This window comes from Trichechus manatus, unplaced genomic scaffold (genome assembly GCF_000243295.1).
Source record: "Trichechus manatus latirostris isolate Lorelei unplaced genomic scaffold, TriManLat1.0 scaffold00018, whole genome shotgun sequence".
NCBI lineage: Eukaryota > Metazoa > Chordata > Mammalia > Sirenia > Trichechidae > Trichechus > Trichechus manatus.
Genome location: NW_004443954.1, coordinates 15,435,212 through 15,445,131, shown reverse-complemented (window position 1 = coordinate 15,445,131; position 9,920 = coordinate 15,435,212). Strand labels below are relative to the sequence as shown.

Sequence of the window (9,920 nt, the reverse complement as noted above, 5' to 3'; positions counted from 1 at the left end):
ATTCTCCTTAATAGTATGTATGTGACTGGATTTTATTCTGTATGTTAATGAGTTATCCCATGCATTTATGTCTCAAGCAACAAATTCCATAACATTTCCAAACAACAGAATTCAGTCTTTTCAGCCACGCTGCTCAAGATAACTGCAGACATGTTTGCAAGTCTTTGTAAATTATTACTTTGTAAATTATCTACTAGTTTCAAAGCATCTTTTGAACGTTGATCATTAAATGCAAATGTGCATTATGACATTTGGTAGACTTGAATACAATTTTGTCAGACAAATGCAAAGCTTAATTAGAAATCATATTTAGCATAAAAGCCATTACTGTAGAAAATCCGAGATATTTTTAATCATTAATCAAGACAAACATTGTGACTGATGGTTTATGGAGATATTAGAAGCAAGAAAATTAATTTTATTGACACTTTACTTAGGGTAATTTAATGTCAGTCAGGTGTTGGCAGACTTTTAATCCTTAGCCTTAGGTTGGAATAATTATTAGCTGAAAAAAGCTGCTTTTCATAATAACAATAATTCATTCAATAGCATTTTTGCTCTCCTTTGAAAAGACAGAAATTTTGTATAAATTCCGTAAAGAAAATCTTATCCCATCATTTTTTGTATTATTTCTAAAATTAAAACAGGTAGTTTCATTCATTCAGGAAAAAGTACCCATTAAGCCCCTACTCTATAAAAGCACTATATTAAAAAGGCTCTGAGCATGTAGTGATGGAGGTTCACTAAACAAAGTTGAATTAGACATGGTCCTACCAGTAGTAGGAGTCCCTGGGTGGTGCAAATGGTTAAACACTCAGTTGCTAACTGAAAGGTTGATGGTTCGAACCCACCCAGAGGCACCTCATAAGAAAGGCCTGGCAACCTACTTCTAAAAGATCACAGCCATTGAAAGCCCTATGGAGCACAGTTCTGCTCTGCAACACGTGGACTCACCATGAGTCAGAATCAAGTCAATGGCAACTATTTTTTTTCCTACCCATAATATCTTGCAGTCTAATAGGGAGGCCAGGCAAGCAATCAGATTGTCATAACTTAGGACAGAAGATGAAATTTCCATAATGAAGCTTCTAAGTGTCATCAGGGCTCACAGGAGGAAACAACATCCTGGGAAGTTGTGATATTTGACTTCCTGTTAAGAGTTCAATCTTGGGCGAGAAGAAGGGAAAAGGCCTTCCATATGGAAGGAGCAGGAGAAGCAAAAATGAAAATAGGAAACTAGGAGAATAGTGAATAGCTCATGTTGGCGTGTTGTTGTTGTTAGATGCCACCAAGTCAGTTCCAACTCATAGCAGCCCTACATACAACAGAACAAAACACTGTATGGTCCTGTGCCATCCTCACAGTCTGGCTATGCTTGAGCCCATTGTTGCAGCCAATGTGTCAATCCATCTCATTGAGGGTCTTCCTCTTTTTTACTGACCCTCCACTTTTCCAAGCATGATGTCCTTCTCCGGGGACTGATCCCTCCTGATAAAGTGTCCAAAGTATGTGAGACTACGTCTCGTCATCCTCGCTTCTAAGGAGCATTCTGGCTGTACTTGTTCCAAGACAGATTTGTTCGTTCTTCTGGCAGTCCATGGTATAGTCAATATTCTTCACCAACACCACAACTCAAGGGTGTCAATTCTTCTTTGGTCTTCCTTGTTCATTGTCCAGCTTTCGCATGCACATGAGGCGATTGAAAATACCATGGCTTGGGTCAGGCGCACCTTAGTCCTCAAAGTGACATCTTTTTGCTTTTTAACACTTTAAAGAGGTCTTTTGCAGTCGATTTGCCCATTGCAATGAGTCGTTTGATTTCTTGACTGCTGCTTCCCTGGGTGTTGATTGTGGATCCAAGTAAAATGAAATCCTTGGCAACTTCAATCTTTTCTCCATTTATCATGATGTTGCTTATTGGTTCAGTTGTGAGGATTTTTGTTTTCTTTATGTTGAGGTGTAATCCATACTGAAGGCTGTGGTCTTTGATCTTCATGTTGACATGAGCAAAGAGTATATGAACAATAGTGGCTTAGAGCTGGAAAGAAAGGTAGATGACAATCATGGATGGACTTGAATGATAAGTTAGGGCATTTGGCCTTTATCCTGTGTGAGATAAAGAGCTATTTTCAGTTTATAAGTGGAGAAGTGACATACATAGAACTCAATTTCAGGAGGCTGTTCTAATAGGCAAAGAGCCCTGGTGGTGCAGTGATTAAGAGATTGGCTGCTAACTGAAAGGTTAGCAGTTCAAACCCACTAGCCACTCCTCAAGAGAAAGTTGTGTCAGTCTGCTTCTGTAAAAATTACAGCCTTGGAAACCCTGTGGGGCAGTTCTACTCTGTCCTGTAGGGTCACTATGAAATGAAATTGACTTGAAGGCAACAGGTTTGGTTTTTTGGTTTAATCTTTATGGAAGCAAATCTCCAGACTTTTCTTCCACTTCACTGTTGGGTGGGTTTCAACCACCAACCGTTAGGTAAGTAGTCAAGCACAAGATGTTTGCACCAGCCGGGAACATTCTTATGATACTCTAGGCTATATTCCTTAGAGGGTCCTACAAATTGAACCTCAGGAAGAATTCCATGGTAACATAGTTTAACTGATATATTATATCCCTTCCTTGGAGATTGACTATGCAAATTAGCATATTAAATTTTCTGAAAAATGCTGCTTTAAAAAAAAAATTCTCAGGAAAGACAAAGAAAAACCTTGTTCCAGAATAAAGGGGACTGAGGAAACATAACAACTAAATGAAATGTGTGATCCTAGAATAAGAAACGGACAGTGGTGGAACAATCGTTGAAATTTGAATAGGATCTCTGGATTATACGATAGTACTGTACCTGTGTTAACGTCTGAGTTTTTAACATTGTGCTATGGTTATGTAAGACACTAACATTTGAGGAGTCTGGGTAAAGGATTTATGGAAAATCTTTGCACTATATTTGTAAATTTTTGGGTGAATCTGAAATTATTTCAAACTGGAACTTTAAAAACATTAATTAAAAAAAAAAAAACTACTCTGTTCTCAAAACATATTTGGCTGTTTTCATGTAACAGCTTTTAACCCTGAGGGTATTTTCTACATATTGAAAAGTATTAATTTAAGGAAGAGTTATGAAGTATCAGTGGGAATGGAAATCAGGATAGATCCAAAAATATTGCTGAGACTTGGCAAATGATTGGGAGGGGAGATGACGAACTAGTTAATAGCAATGTTCAGCCAGTGAGCCTAAGGTGGGCAGTAATGTCTTTATATCAACAGAGTAATTGAGAAGAGAGCTGATTTGAGAGAGAAAAAGGGTAAACAAACGAGTTTAGATTTGGACACATGATATATCTTGACTTCATTTTTGGTCTTAACGGAGCATTAGTGGTTCAGTGGTAGAATTCTCACCTTCCATGTGGGAGGCCCTGGTTTATTCCTAGCCAATGCAGCTCATGTGCAGCCACCACCCATCTGCCAGTGGAGGCTTGTGTGTTGCTATGATGCTGAACAGGTTTCAGCCAAGCTTCCAGACTAAGAAGGACTAGAAGAAAGGCCTGGAGATCTACTTCCAAACACCATCCAGTGAAAACCCTATGGATCACAATAGTCTGATCTGCAAGCGACCATGGGAGTATATATGGTTGTTATATATAATTAGGTTTATATATATATATAAACCTAATTACCTGTTTGCACTAAAGAACTGCCTTCTCTTGCTTTTTCAATCAGTATGGACTCACCACTGCAGTAAGTGGCTGTGAAAGGAAAATTAGACACACGATTATTCTAAAAATTAACAATAATCCAAATATGAATTTTTGAGAATATAGATTTATTTTGGATCTCCATATTATTCATAACCAAATAATAGCACTTACTTTATTAAAGTTGTTGGAATTCTCCATGTAAAATATGGTCCCTGGAGGTTCTCTGTGCCTCAAATCCCAGCACTCTAGTATTATCAATAAAGAATGGTTACTCATATTCATTTTTCTACAATCTGTAAATCAGTACAGATGCAAAGTGATTTTTCAGGTGATCAGCTATATCTCCAAGCCAAATATCAGAAGAAAAGTGAAAATACCAGGCAAATAGTCAAATTCTTTTTAGCTAATGGATAAAACATTAAGTTGATTGTCTGAATTTTTACTTTTCATATAAATGTTTATTTTCATGGAAATTTATTCGGTATTAAAAAAAAAATCAAACCTGTTGCCGTCGAGTCAATTTCGACTCATAGTGACCCTACAGGACAGAGTAGAACCACCCCATAGTGTTTCCAAGGAGTGGCTAGTGGATTTGAACTTCCAACCTTTCTGGTTAGCAGCCGAGCTCTTAACCAGTGAACCCCCAGAGTTCCTTATCCAATATAGTGCCTGATAAATTTAACTATAGAACCTTCAGGGAATAGATTACTCTGGAGATCTAAATTTAGCCGTAGCTGGGAGTTAATCTTAAGTGTTGAAACTTTCTGAATTTTGACATTGTTTAATTCAGTCAAGGAGAAAACCAACTGAATGCTCTTATCAGAGAAGTAATATAATCAGAAATGTGCTTAAGAAAGTTAAAATAGGTAGTGGATGTAGACTTGAACTCAAGGAGAAGATTTAGAGTTGGGAAGACAGCCATGCAGGTAGGTAAGAAATGATGGAGGTCAGAATAGAATAAAGGGAGATCAGATCAGTACAGCTTTCCCATTTGCTACATATGGAGCAGCGGAAAGGGAAATCCCAAAGATAACACAAAGGTCTGAGTCCAGGTGACAAGAAGAATTCTAGTAGCATTTCAGAAAGAGGGAAATCACAAATAGAAGCTTATTGGGGGGAGGGGTAAACTTAAGTCATTTACCTATCACATAATAAAAAAAAAATTTTTGTAAAAGAACTTAATTTTAATTTGAGGAGGAGAGTAAAAGAACGGGCCCTGGCAATCAGGGGACTTAACCAACCCCGGAGTCAAGAAGCCTCTGCACCTGGTGGTGAGGGTTGAGGATTAATTGACTCCACATGGGCAATGCCAGGTTCTGTTGAAGCATTCGTATCTGGTACTTATTACTTGTTTCTTACTTTCTATTTATTTTTCTATTTAGATCTCCTAGTAGATTCTTCCTAGAATACAAAAAGTATATGTATTTATTTTTTATTTTTTTATACCCAAAGGGCCCTGCACCGTGCCTTAGACATAATAGGCTCTCAATGTGTATTGCATAATTACTGGCTTGTAAGACGTTTGTATATACTTAAGGAAAACTAAGCAAGCTAATTGCAAAGACTCACAAATTATAGGAAAGAAAGAAAACTGCTGTAGAGGAGTAACTTGTTGTTGCTAGTTGCCATCAAGTCAGCTCCTGCTCACGGCAAGCTTACGCATAACAGAAAGAAATGTTGCCCAGGCCTGTGCCATCTTTATGATCATTGGTGTGTTTGGGTCTATTGTTGTATCTATTGTGTCAATCTATCTCCTTAAAGGTTTCCTTCATTTTTGCTGACCCTCTACCTTACCAAACATGATGTCCTTTTCTAGCAATTGGTTTTCCCTGGTGACATGTACAAAGTAAGTGAGCAAAAGTTTCATCATCCTCACTTCTAAGGGGCATTCTGGTTGTATTTCTCCTAAGACATTTGTTTGTTCTTTGGGCAGTCCACAGTATATTCGATATTCTTTACCAACACCACAGTTCAAATCCATCCGTTCTTCCGTCTTCCTTTTTCATTGTCCAGTTTTCATATGCATATGAGTGACTGAAAAGACCATGGCTTGGGTCGGGCACACCTTAATCATCAAAGTGACATCTTTGCTTTTTAAAACTTTAAAGATGTCTTTTGTAGCAGATTTGCTCAAGGCAATAATCCTTTGATTACTTGGCTACTGCTTTCATTGACATTGATTATTGATCCAAGTAGAATGAAATAATTGATAACTTTAATTTCTTCTTCATTATCATGATGTTTATTGATCCAATTGTGAGGATTTTCAGTTTCCTCACAGAGGTGGCTCCAAAAAGCTTTTAACATCTTTTCTCCTATCAATACCAGAAAGTTAGTACTTGCCATACTGGGCATTAGAAATGTGATATTGGTGAACTGAAAGGTTCTCAAATATTCAGATTGGCTAGAAATATTCTTCAGGCAATCCTGACTGTTTTGCATGAACACAGCATCAGAACCTAGTGAGCCCATTAGCCAACTCCTCTGGAGTGGGCATTAGGGTTTGGGTTCTGAACAATCCTGTGCCCAGATACCTGAGGATTCTGTTGTCTGACTTCAACTCAAAGTTTGTCTGCAACCTGCTACTAGAATATTGTCAGAAGCAGCTTTTCCAGTTGCCAAAAAGGATGGAGAGCTGGGTCTTCATTGAGCTTATGGACAGGTTTTACAACTAGTTTCATGCTATTTGCAAGTATCTCGGTATGTGTATGGTAGAGTTTATACAGAGACTGGCTTTATATCTAGTAGCAAGGCTTTGTATATAGTAGCAAAGGACAACATTGGCTTCGCCTTCCTCTCAATATTGGAGGCCACTGATGCCTACCAAAAAAGACCTTCATGATTGTAAATGATCAAATGTGTTGATTCAGTACTTAGTGGACTAGACAGGGGACACTTCTCTTAGGAAGTGACATTTGAGCTGAGGCACAAAAGAAGTTATTTAATGACTGGAGCTAAGAGTGCCCCAGGCAGAGAACATAGAAAGATTCATGTGGCTAGAGCTTAGAGAACAAGGGAGAGAGTGATGGAAGATGAAATCAAAGACGTAGGTAGGGATTGAAGATGACACAGTATAGAGTTTGGTTTGATTACGAGACACTGGGAAGATGTTAGAGTGTTTCAATCAGGAGAGTAGCATAATCTATGGAAACATGACACTGGAGCTACTTGGAGAATGGATTGGAGGGGAGTAAGGGTGGCAGAAATTTTGACTGTCTGAACTTCTGAGTGTTAATTTTCTACTTACTTAGAACCTCAGAATTTTTAACTGACCTTTGAAGTCATCTAGCCCAATCTTCCTCATGGTGCAAGATCCCCGCTAGAGCTGTGTTACTCAGTGTAGTAACCATTAGCCGGATGTTGATATGGAACAGTTGAAAAGTGATTAGTCCAAATTAAGATGTTTTGTACGGGTAAAATATACAGCAAATTTTGAAGACTTAATATGAGAAAAATAATGTAAAAGAGCTCATCGATAATTTTTCTATATTGGTTATATGTTTAAACAAAAATGTTTTGGATCTATGGTGTTAAATAGAATATATTATTAAAATTAGTTTCCCCTATTTCTATTTGTTTTTTAATGTGACTGCTAGACAATTTAAAATTGCATATGCAGCTCACATTATATTTCTATTGGACAGTGCTGGTCTATGGCATCCTGACAAATGGCAATGCAGCCAGCACTTAACACATAGCTCATTACCTCTCTAGGCAGCCCCATCCATTACTAGACTGCTCTAATGTTAAAAATGATTTTTTGTCTGTACATCCAAAATCCATCACCTTGGAACGTCCATCTATTGACACTAGTTCTCCCTCCTGAGTTATCACAGGGTAACTACACTTCACCCCTCACATCCTGCTCTTCTGACTTGTTACTAAAAGATTCCATCCTAGCCAACTCTCACAATCTTATCTAATAGGACATTGCAGACATTTTTGGATGGTACTTTGTTGACAGGATTCTGTATTTGCGTTGGCAACGTTTGTAGGATGGTTAGCTATGGTCTTTTTGTGCATAGTGCAAAACCTGACTCCATCTCCTTATTGCAATGCTACAGAAAAGGAATAGAAGTCTGCTTGAGACCAGAAATCTCTCTATGCCACACAAAGTGTGACCTGGAAAGAAGCAGAAGTTAAGGTAACCCAGCAGGGATATTGTCTCCTTCCCTGAGTTGTCCATCACAGGACATGGGCACAGACTTTCAACTGAAAAAAAAAAAGTGTTGTCAAAAGGGAATGGCAGTTATGAGATCATCAGCAGACAAGAGTCTGTTTCAGGCTCCATTTCAGGCTACCTGAAGGCAAACTGATGATAACAGTACATAATAAAAAAAGTTGTCTTCTTTTGTCATATAGTGTCTCTAGTAAAATAACAGGATTTTTTTTTTTAATTTGAAAATCCAAATAAATGAGGTGGAATGCAGCAGATTGCTATTTCAAATTTCAAATTTTAAGTTCTTGATACCTGTTTCTGTGATCAAATAGAAGTAAAACCTTACAAGTTAAGAAGTGGTACTTTGAAAGATATTGTAGGCATTTCAACATATTCAAAGTATTTTCATTGCAAATTTGTGGCCATCCCTTCTAAATTAAGACTTTTCACTGGAATTGCTTTCTTTTCAGGAAATGGACACTCTTGAAAACAAAAATACATCTGTCCAAAACCAACTCTTTTTGTCTTTTTTGAATTCTTTCAACTTAGATTTTGTTGCTAATTCCTGGAATTCGTATTTTAGTCCAATGTCAAACAATGTTTTTCTGGTCTAGGGAAAGCTTCTTATTGCAAATAAATGTCCTAATGCAAATGTTAGATAAAACAAGTTCAAAAGTTTACTCCAGGCAATAATTAGAGCACCCAGGTTTCGTAGACTCAATAATATGTCCTAATTAGCCAGATGTGTAACTTAAGAAGTAATTAATTGTGTGTGATGAATATAATTCATAATATCTACAGACATTAAAGCACTCCAGTGCCTCTTTACACTCCACATTTGTCTTGTTTCAATTCCTGTAAACAGCCACAATTAGAAGTTCTGTCTATATAATGCCCAAAACATTCAATTTATTCAATTCATTCAAGCCTATTAATTCAATATAAAAAAAAGTCTACAATGAATTGACAAGCTCATTTTTCCAAAACACTTGATCAGACAAACTCAGCCTAAGAAGGTTTTATAGAGACAGTTTAAAAGGCCAAGTCTCCCACTTCATCTCATTATTTCTTCAAAAAGTCACTTGGCTCCTTCCTTCCACTTGAAAAAAATAATAACCTTTAGCATCCTATAATGCTTCTCTTCCCCAGGTTCAATGAACCTTCTCTATGTTATCAAACCCAAAGTTTCTAAAATTGCATTATCTCTAGACTTCCTGGCCAATTAAAAGAATTTGTGATTCTTCTAAACAGTTCAGAGATTCAATCATTCTCTCAAAAGCCTCTCTCCCACTTTATATTTTCCCATCTTCCCCCACAGAGTAGATAAGCTCTGTGGTCCCCAGTGACCCTTTCTCTATGTGGTGGACGGACCGTAAGGTGGCCCCCAGTGATCTTCCCCTTCTGGTATTCATGCCCTTGTATAGCCTGTTCCCCTTGAATGCAAGCAGGCCTATGAAATGATGGGATGTCCCTCTCATGATACATTAGGTAGTATAAGTGATATGTTGTATACCTTTTTGTATATTGAGGGGGAGGGGAGCTTGGTGGTCTGGACTTTTCATTAAAACCGCACCCCATCTCAGACCTGCTAAGAGAGTGCCTACCACTTGTGTCAAAAATAGTCACAGAGAGGGGCCAAGTAAGGCTTCACTACTCATCTACTCACCTACTCGTGTGGAAGGGTGCATGCTGGATCACTTATCTAAAGGTACACAGAGTTTGCTGAGGGTCCTAGGTGAATCATTTCAACCCTCGTAATGTCAGCTTTTCATCAGTGCTGGGGAAAGACAGACTGAGATTAGAATTCCAGCTCAACCATATCCTGGGTAAACTCTCGGAACTCTACTTCTTCATCTATAAAGTGAAGATAATAATAGTGCCTTTTTTATTGCATTATTGCAAAATTCAAATGTAATTCTACATATAAGAAACTGAGCACAATGCTTGGCACATAAATATGCATTCAGTAAATTTCAGCTAATAGTAAAGATGCCACCAACATGCCCATAATGATAAATTAGATCAAGATTCACAAAAGTGGTTGGCATCAAATATAATATTA

General features: G+C 37.7%; 1 protein-coding gene across 1 annotated transcript in view; it reads left to right on the top strand.

Annotated features, from left to right (window-relative positions):
* Nucleotides 1-9,920, top strand: part of NKAIN3 (sodium/potassium transporting ATPase interacting 3) — an 831,485-nt gene that overhangs the window by 625,150 nt on the left and 196,415 nt on the right. The window lies entirely within an intron of this gene.